A 9,304-nucleotide genomic window follows, 5' to 3' on the forward strand; every position below is an offset into this window, starting at 1 on the left:
AGAAGGGCACAGTTGCTACCCGCTGAGGTCAGCCATGCCTAATTTCATCTGTAAGGAAAAATGCATGGTCTTGTTTCTCAAACACAAAAGAGAAAAACAAACTCAGAGGCTAAAATGCCTTGATAGACTTCATTTTAGAACTTGAGATTATTCCCATGCAGACTTTGGATTCTTTCTGCTTTCAGCAGATCTCTGTTGGCAGCCTAGATATCACTGGGCTTGTTGATAAAAATTCAGATTGCAAAACTAAGTCCCAGCTGGAAAACAGGTGCTGTAACTTTTGGATATTCTCTGTTGTGATGCATAGGTTTTCTTCTTTTCACAGTTTCTGTGTTTACTCTGTTCTGACCCTTGTTTGATTTCTTTAGTGGCAACCTGAAAAATCTGACATGGCTGAAAAGTGTCATGTTCAGAAAGATTGATGGCTAGACTTTTACATTTTAAATATCTTTAGTAAATAAGGAGTCCTAGGGAATCTTTCTGAATTTCCAGCTGAAGGACCTGGATTTTAAATCGATGTTAACTTATTGTTATTTCAACTCTTTTTGTGTCTTTTTACTAAACAGACAGGTAAAAACCTAACAATAACATCAGCTTTGGAAAAGGGCTAACAACTGTCTCATGACACAAAGTGAACCCCCAATTACCTTTGACTTGCATTTCCTTTTTTATCTCTATTTTCTATTTGGATTCAATTGTGCTAAAGCAGCAGCAACAACAACAGAAACAAAACAAAAGAAGCCTCATTATTTCCTACACACGTGAACCTCACAGGCCCCACACTACGGTTCTGGTATGAAATCTGTGGCACTTTTTTCACTTTTTATCTCCAGAAGTTCAGGCAGACGGAAAAGTCATTTCATGTGGGAGGAAAACTCTTTTTCAAAGTGCAAATAGCTGAAATAATAACTGAAGAAATTCAGCAAAGACGTAAACTTCCAGGTGCAATTACTTTTCCTTTTTCTTCTTCAACTTTACCAAGTATGAAAATTCACAGAGTTAAAGACATGGCAGAGGAAAAAAACAAAAAATTTAAAGTTTCTGTTTAAAGTGGTGCGTTAACAGCTTCAGCTCAGACACCATAGAAATCACGATGATCCCAGTGTCTCCATTAAAAAATGCTACAAGAAATATCGTACATTTTTCCTACTTCTTTGGTTTCAATGATAGAACAAAGTGTGAAGAATATTCAAAGAAAATATTGTTTATTTTTTACTAATTAGAAGAGGAGAAATTCCTTTCCTTATTTCCCTCTAAAATAGAAATGAAATGCACACAAACACACACATCGTAAGTGCCGGTTGTGACAGCTTTCCAATGGCATTAATGGATCGTATCAGATGGCACAATGCAGGAACAATTCTGCCAAGGAGTGATTTGTCGGTTTTCTTGCTATTCAGGAAGTTGAAACTCTACCAAAAGGATGCAATTCATTTCGATAAGAGAAACAGGTAATTTTTTTGTACGGTTACTGAAGTATGACAAAACTCTCTATGCTGTATTAGTAGTGGGCTGTTTAGTGGAAATATCTTTTGATTTTTTTAAATCTGTTGTTCTGATAGACCAGAAATACCTCAATTTGTTAAAATAAATAAATAAATAAATAAATAAAGACTCCATTTTGTAAGCAAGAGGGAATGAGAAAGACTGGAAAGGTGGGAAAGTGTGTGGAAAACACAGTTCTTTCCAGGTTTCACTGGAATATATTTCAAAATGCCACAAATGAAATTTAAGGCAATGTTTTCCAGAAAAATCATAATTCAAAAAACACTCAAGTCTTTGGATTTTATATGAGGACTACTCTGTACTATTAATGTTAGAAAAAACAGCATTTTGATCTAATTCACTGCTAATGTCTCATGCTGTGGTCAGTTATTGCAGCTTACACCAGGACAGAGTGTGTATGAGCTTATGGTTTAGCCTTTTTTCTATTGCATTTTTATTTTGCTCTTCTTATTTTTTAACCCTGGCACAGATAAGAATAAGAGTAGCCATATCACCTACAATTAAAATGCAAGCATCTATTTTTATGGAATTTTTTTCATCTAAGAGAAATTTTCCCTTGACAGTGGTGGCACATTATATATGTTGAAAATAAATACCAAGTAATGCCTGGTATTACAGAGAAGAAGTCACAAAAAGATCTGTGATCCCTGTGGACCAAAAGAGATAAAACAGGAAACTGCAATTAGCAACTAATGTGAGTCCCGGAGAGGCATGAAGAATGAAGAGAGGTAGACACATTTTTCTTTCGGAAGGGTTTTAAGAGAACTAAAGGAAAGAAGGACATTAAAGTGGTGAGATAATGGTTTCTTTTATATGTCTACCAGGATAACTGTATCCATTGTTATCTGTGTTAAAAACATTCATTAAACATCTAATAACACACTGAAGGATAATAATAGTAATTCAATATTTTAGCCCAGAAATCATTTATAAAAGCTGTCAGCACCATAAAATTCATCCTGCAAATTTAAAATGGGTTCGATCACCATTTGACAGAATAAGCCAGTTCATTCTTTTAAAGCAGTGCCTGCCACTATTTTAGGGGATGCAGAGTTAAAATTCTCTGTGGGAAAAAACTAAAAGAATGAATTATTGTGGAATGTTATAATATTCTCAGCGTCACTGAAATCATAACACCAAGTTTATTTTTTATTTCAAAAGAATAAATTTAATTTTGAGGATTATGGAAACATTCAACCATGCTCTTGAAAAAACTGGCAGGAGTAGCAATGTCATAAAACTAGGCTTAGGATAGCTGGCTTATGGGAAGAAATCACACAGCATGTACATTTTATAAATATATGATTAGGAATTTACAGTAATGATGTTACAATTTGTATTGCCCTGTAACCAACCAAAAGGCGGTAAGCAATCATAAACATGCATCTGAATGAATGATCACGTGGGAGCAAACCCAGGTATCCACTACCTAGGGCCTGAAACTGCACACTCTGCTCACCTTGGAGGCCCCTTCCTGTCCTCTCATGGTTACAGCCTCCCCTCCTTGACTACAATGGACAGATACCACCTGTTTTGAAGATTACACCAAAGGAATCATTTGAATGTATCCTTTGTATCTTGTTCTGTCACTGAATATTGTTTGCAGGTTTTCTTCAGGTTGTTCCATGCAGTGATTTTTTTTTCCATTACTTTGTAATACTCATTGTATTTCACAGTTTATTACCACGTACTATGATTTTTTTTTTTCATGAGAAAATATCAGCTAAATCCAAGTTGAGGAATATTCTACAAATCTTGCTCAAGACTCTCGGCACACATGTGCATGCATTTACATTGGACATGTCCATTAGAGTGGAATTAATGTTTATAAGGCTTGCATACATTTAATTTTAGTGGATAATACCTGTTTTATAAAGTGGGTTCCAATTTACCACCATTGGAGTGCAACTGTCACTCCCCATCCCTGCCACATGTCCTGTGGGTCTTACAAACTTTAGCCTTTCTGGTGGGTGTGTAGTGATATTTAATGGTGGTTTCAATTAGAAGAGCCCGGATGACACTGATATAAAGCACTACTTCATTGGCTATCCTTTTTGTGAAGTGCTTGTTCAAGCCATTTGTCCATTTACTCCACTTTCATTTTCTTTGGTAAGTTTCTAATGATTATGGGAAGTCTTTATTGATTCAAGACTGAGAACTTGTTAACTATGTGTGTTGCAATAACTCCTACATGTTGGTTTACATTCAATTTCTTGATGATGTCTTCTAATGAGAAGAAGCTGTTATTTGCCAATTTTTTCCTTTATGGAGAATACTTTTGTGTTCTATCAGGAAATATCTGCTTATCCCAAGGACATAAAGATATTCTCTTCCCTTATTATCTAGAACTGTACTGTTTAATATAGTAGCCATTAGCCACATGTGGATATTTACACATAAATTAGGTAAAATAAAAACAAAGTAAAAATTTAGTGGTTGAGTTACACTAGCCATATTTCACCTGTTCAAAACCAATACGTGGCTGTGGCTACCATCTTGGAGGGTTCAGATGTGAAGCATTTCCATCACCATACACGTTCTACTGGCAACAATGATCAAGGGGCTCTGTAATAGGGGTTTTCCTCTTACATGTAGATCGGCAATGCACAAGGTACGGATTGCTTGGCGGCGAGGCAGAAGTCATTCTGCTTTTCCCCAAGTGGATATCCAGTTGACCAGGCATAGTTTTTTGAAGACACTGCTCCTTCTCTACTGCTCTGTGGTACAAACTTCGTTGTAATAAAAATGTCCACTTATAAGAGGCTCTATTTCTGGCCTCTTATCCTGTTCTATTCTATTTCTATCTCTCCTTGTATCAATAACATGTTCTCTTAATTACCATAAATAATTAATTACCATAATTACTTTGTAAACTGTTCAAAACCCTGTAGCTTATCTTAATGTTGGCCATTTTCATCTATATACATTCTGGAAACAACTTATGAATTTCCACCAAAATATGAATTTTCCAGAAACTCTATTAGGGCTTCATGTTATCTACCTAACACTATGGGAAAGAACTAACATCATTGCATATATTTCCATTTCCATTTATTTTATTGATGTTATATATTTTTCTGTATAGAAAATTGACTTGATTAACATGACGGTGTCTTGCCCATTTTTAATAAAAATACACATTATTTTAAAATGCTATTTTGGTACTTTGGTTCATTTTTTAAAACATCTGAGTCAACGAAAAAGTTATAGAAAAGTTTTAAGGACAGATTTTTTTTTTTTTTCCCCAGGCTTAATTCACTTTATTTTTCTTGTATAAAAACCCTATGTTGTAGCCACAGCTGGAGCCTGGGTCTGCGGCACGGGGACTCTGGTGTGGGTCTTGACAAGGTGGTCAGTGAATTCCTGATAGGGAGACTTGGTAAACACAGTCTCCTTCCAGAGGTCAGGGGTCAGGTAGCTGTAGGTCTTAGAGATGGCATCAAAGGTGGCCTTGGCGAAGTTGCCCAGGGTGGCAGTGCAGCCCCGGGCTGAGGTGTAGTAGTTATCGATACCAGCCATCATGAGCAGCTTCTTGGGCACAGGCGCTGAGACAATGCCAGTGCCCCTGGGTGCAGGGATGAGGCGCACCAGCACAGAGCCGCAGCGGCCTGTCACCTTGCAAGGGACAGTGTGGGGCTTGCCGATCTTGTTCCCCAAGTAGCCTCTGCGCACGGGGACAGTGGAGAGTTTGGTCAGGATGATGGCCCCACGGATGGCAGTGGCCACCTCCTTGGAGCACTTAACACCCAGGCCGACGTGGCCATTGTAGTCCGCGATAGCAACAGACGCCTTGAACCTGGTGCGCTGGCCAGCACGGGTCTGCTTCTGCACTGGCATAATCTTCAAAACCTCGTCTTTGAGAGAGGCCCCCAAGAAAAAGTCAATGATCTCAGATTCCTTAATGGGCAGGGAGAAGAGGTAGATCTCCTCCAGGGACTTGATCTTCATGTCCTTGACCAAGCGGCCCAGCTTGGTGACGGGCATCCACTCCTTATCCTCGGCCTTGCCTCCGCGAGATCCGCGGCCTCTGCCCCGGCCCAGTCCACGGCCGCTACCCCTGCTCGGGATACCACTGCCGAAACCTCCGCGGAAGGCACCGCGGTTCCCCGTCCCAGGGCCACCAGGGCCCCCGGACGCCCCGGCTGCACCGGCGTCATCCGCCGTTTGGTGTTTTCTCGGAGAAGCAAGGGCACATATTTTATTCTCAGAACCTTATGAAAGTAGTTTGCTTACCTGATGTCCCATTACCCCTAAATAGTTCAGTGTTCATTTCCTGTGAACAATGATGCTCTCCTACGTAAACACAATATCTCCTACAGCTATCAAAATCAGAAAACTAACATTGGCATACTAATAATATTTAGTCCTCAGATCCTATTTACGTGTCTAGTTCTCCCAGTGACATCCTATAGCAAAGTAATCGAGTTCAGATTTACATGTCTCATTCAGTTGTCAGAAAGAGATCCTTAGTCACTGACTTTGCTGAACTTGGCACTTTTGTGGATCATGGCCCAGTGGTTTTTTAGAATGTTCTTCACTGGGATTTGTCTGGTATTTCTTCAGAAGCGAATTCAGGATTTGCATTTCATGAGAAATAAAACTGTAGTGATGCTCTGTTGTTCTCTTGTATTCTATCAGGAGGCTTGCAATTTTGATTTGTTCTATTACTAATGATTACTGCCTTGATTACTTGATGAATGTGGTGTCTGCCAGGCTTATCCACTGTGAAGTTATTCTTTTTTCCCTCAGTAATTACTTAATGAGTGTTTTCTGTGGGGAGGTATTTTCAAATGAGGTAAATGTCTTGTCTGTATGTATGTAGAGATGCACATCATTGGACAGTCATGGTTTTCTCTTTTACCTAATGGATTAGAATTCCATTTACTTATTTAATTTATTTTGATGCTCGAATTGTCCTCAATTTGGCTAACAGGTGTACCTTCAAAATGGTTCTTTTGATATATTCATTGTTTGAGCATCTTTTTGCTTTCAAGAATACACAACAAGATATTTCGGGGACATTTTTTGCTTCTCCTGTACCGACCTGAGAATCAGCCCTTTATCCAAGGATCCATCTTTCCTTTCTGTAGAAAATAGTATTAAAAATGTATACTAATAGTATTAAAATGTATATTGATAAGGTAAGGTCTGTGCACCACTGGGAATATGGCCACTCCTAGGCCTGCAATGGACAAAGTTAGGGAATATATAGAATATATAGAAGTTTATTTATGCATGTATGTATATACATGAGATGTATATACATACATAGAGATGTGTGCACACATCTCTATCTTTATAGTTTGAAATATGTTAGTATGCACTGACATTTCTAATTCTGATCCAACATTACAGTGTTATTTTAGCTTTCTTCTCTTTTTCTATATTTGTTTATTCATTTTGCGACATTACAAAACCCGCCGTCATTCTTTTGAATTGATTTACTTATTTGGTCCATCCCCAGCTGTAACTAATATCCCATTCTGCCCAGCACCCTTTACCCTTTGCATAGGTGCCTTCCTCATCCTATTCAGGGTCCCTGCAGGTACAGGCCCCATGGGCCAGCCTATCTGTCTGCCTGGATTCTCTGCTTAACCTGTTTACTACACCCAGGCTCTGATGTCCCACTTTACTTCACCCCAGTGCTTGGACACCCTCTGCACCTTGCTTGTACTCTGAGCCGCCCACCGGGCCTCCTCCTCTGCACAGGCCGGAGGCCGCATAGTGGGTGCTTCCTATGGGTCTGTTTCTTCCTCCCGCTGCTCTGGTTCCCAGATTCCAAGCCAAGCCACCCCTTCCCCAAGCAGATAGCAACATTGCTCCACCCTACATGATGGCTTTAGTACTGAATTGTCTAGGAAGGAAAAGAAAGGAAAAGGGAATAGGTACCTTTTCACATTTTGTTATTGTTTGTTGCTGGTATGAAAAATGTTTTTAAATTTAGCATTTTTACTTTTATATTTTTATATTTGTAGCAAGGTTCCTAGATAGAGCAACCTTACTAAACATACTTATTAATTCTAATACATTATTTATAGGTTCTTTTGAATTTTCCAATACATAGTTATACTTCTTGTAAGTAATTTTGGATTTACTTCCACAAATTTAATTTTATTTCTACAGATTAAATCTCTATGAACAAACTCTAAGTAGAACAAAATCAAAGAGATGTAGATCTAGATATAGCATAGTCAAATTTTAAAAACTAAATGTAAAAGATATTTCTATACATATAATTTCATTTCTGATCCTTCCATTATTCCATTGTCTAAGATTTGTATATAATATTGTTAGTAAGTAACCTTTAACATATTCCATATCAGAGGGAAATCTCTCAACATTTTGCTATTGAATGTGTTTTGCTGACGTGTTTTTAGACCCTTTATCAGTCTGAAATATGAGAATAAAAAATTTGCCACATTAGCAGTAAAAAGGCAGTCAACAGAAAAATGTCCTTAAGGGGTCTCAGATTAGAAGATAAAGAATATCTAAAGAATTAAAGGAAAGTGTGATAATGACATCTCACCAAGTCGAAAATAGTGATAAAGAGATGGAAATTACAAATACAAAAATGAACCAAATAGAAATTTTGGAGAGGAAAAGTAAATAACTGAAATGAAAACATCACTAGATGGGCTGAGCAACAGATTTGAAGTAGCAGGAGAAAACTGGTGAACTCAAAGATCTGTCAATATAGATTACACAGTCTGAGGAATGTAAAGAAAAAAAAGTGAAGAAAGTAATCAGAGCTTCAGCGCCTTGTGGGACACCATCAAGAATATCAGCAAATGCAAAATAGGAATTCTAGTAATATGAGAAAGATAAAGAGTCCAAAAGAGTACTTGATAAAAACATCTAAAAATTTCTCAAATTTGATGAAGAATATTAACCTACACACTCAAATTCTGAGTAGAACAAATCACGTACAATAAACTCTAAGTTAATAGATTCTAAGTTAAATAAACTCAAAGAGATCCAGACCTTGACATATCATACTCAAACTGTCAACAGTCAAAGATAAAGAAAAAAAACAACTTGAAAATATCAAGAGAAAAAATGACTAGAAACCTTGGAAGGCAGAAGGCAATGGGTTTACATAGTCAAAGTGCAAAAAGAAAAAGACAGTCCACTAAAAATTCTAGATTCAGCAAAACGATTTTGAAAAAACAAGAAGAAATTAAGATATACCCAGATAAATAAAAATGGGGAAAATTTGTCACTAGCAAACCTGCTCTACAGGAAATTCTGCAGCGAGTCTTGCAGGCTGAAATTAAAGGATACAAAGCAGTAATTCAAATCCACATAAACAACAACAACAAAAAATACGCAGGTAAATACAGAAGACTACATAAATACATTATTTTTCATTTTAACTATTTTTTTTCTCTAACGAGATTAATGACATTTAGCAAGACTGGTGAGAATACTCCAATTACTAAAGTCAGGAATACAAGATGGGACATCACTATTGACCTTCCAGAAATAAGAAAGATTATAAGGGAGTAGTACTAGGAACAAAGTATGCTAACAAATTAGATAGATTACATGAAATTAACTGATTCTCAGAAGGATGAAAACTACCAAAACTGACTCAAGAAGAAATTGATAATGAGAGGAGATCTATAATAAGCAAGGAGATTGAATTGGTAAATAAAAATCTCACAACAGGCTGAGCACAGAGGCTCACACCTGTAATCGTAGGTTCGGATTACAAAGGTTTGGAAGGTTGAGGTGGGTGGATTGCTTCAGCCCAGCCTGGGCAACAGAGTGACACCCTGTCTCAGAGAAAAAAAGAAAA

The 9,304-nt window shown here is 37.5% G+C and overlaps 1 pseudogene; it reads right to left on the reverse strand.

Annotated features, from left to right (window-relative positions):
• Positions 1-4,788: 4,788 nt before the first annotated feature.
• Positions 4,789-5,505, reverse strand: LOC103241041 (small ribosomal subunit protein uS5 pseudogene; annotated as a pseudogene).
• Between the last annotated feature and the right edge of the window lie 3,799 nt (positions 5,506-9,304).

Source organism: Chlorocebus sabaeus, chromosome 13 (genome assembly GCF_047675955.1).
Source record: "Chlorocebus sabaeus isolate Y175 chromosome 13, mChlSab1.0.hap1, whole genome shotgun sequence".
Lineage (NCBI taxonomy): Eukaryota > Metazoa > Chordata > Mammalia > Primates > Cercopithecidae > Chlorocebus > Chlorocebus sabaeus.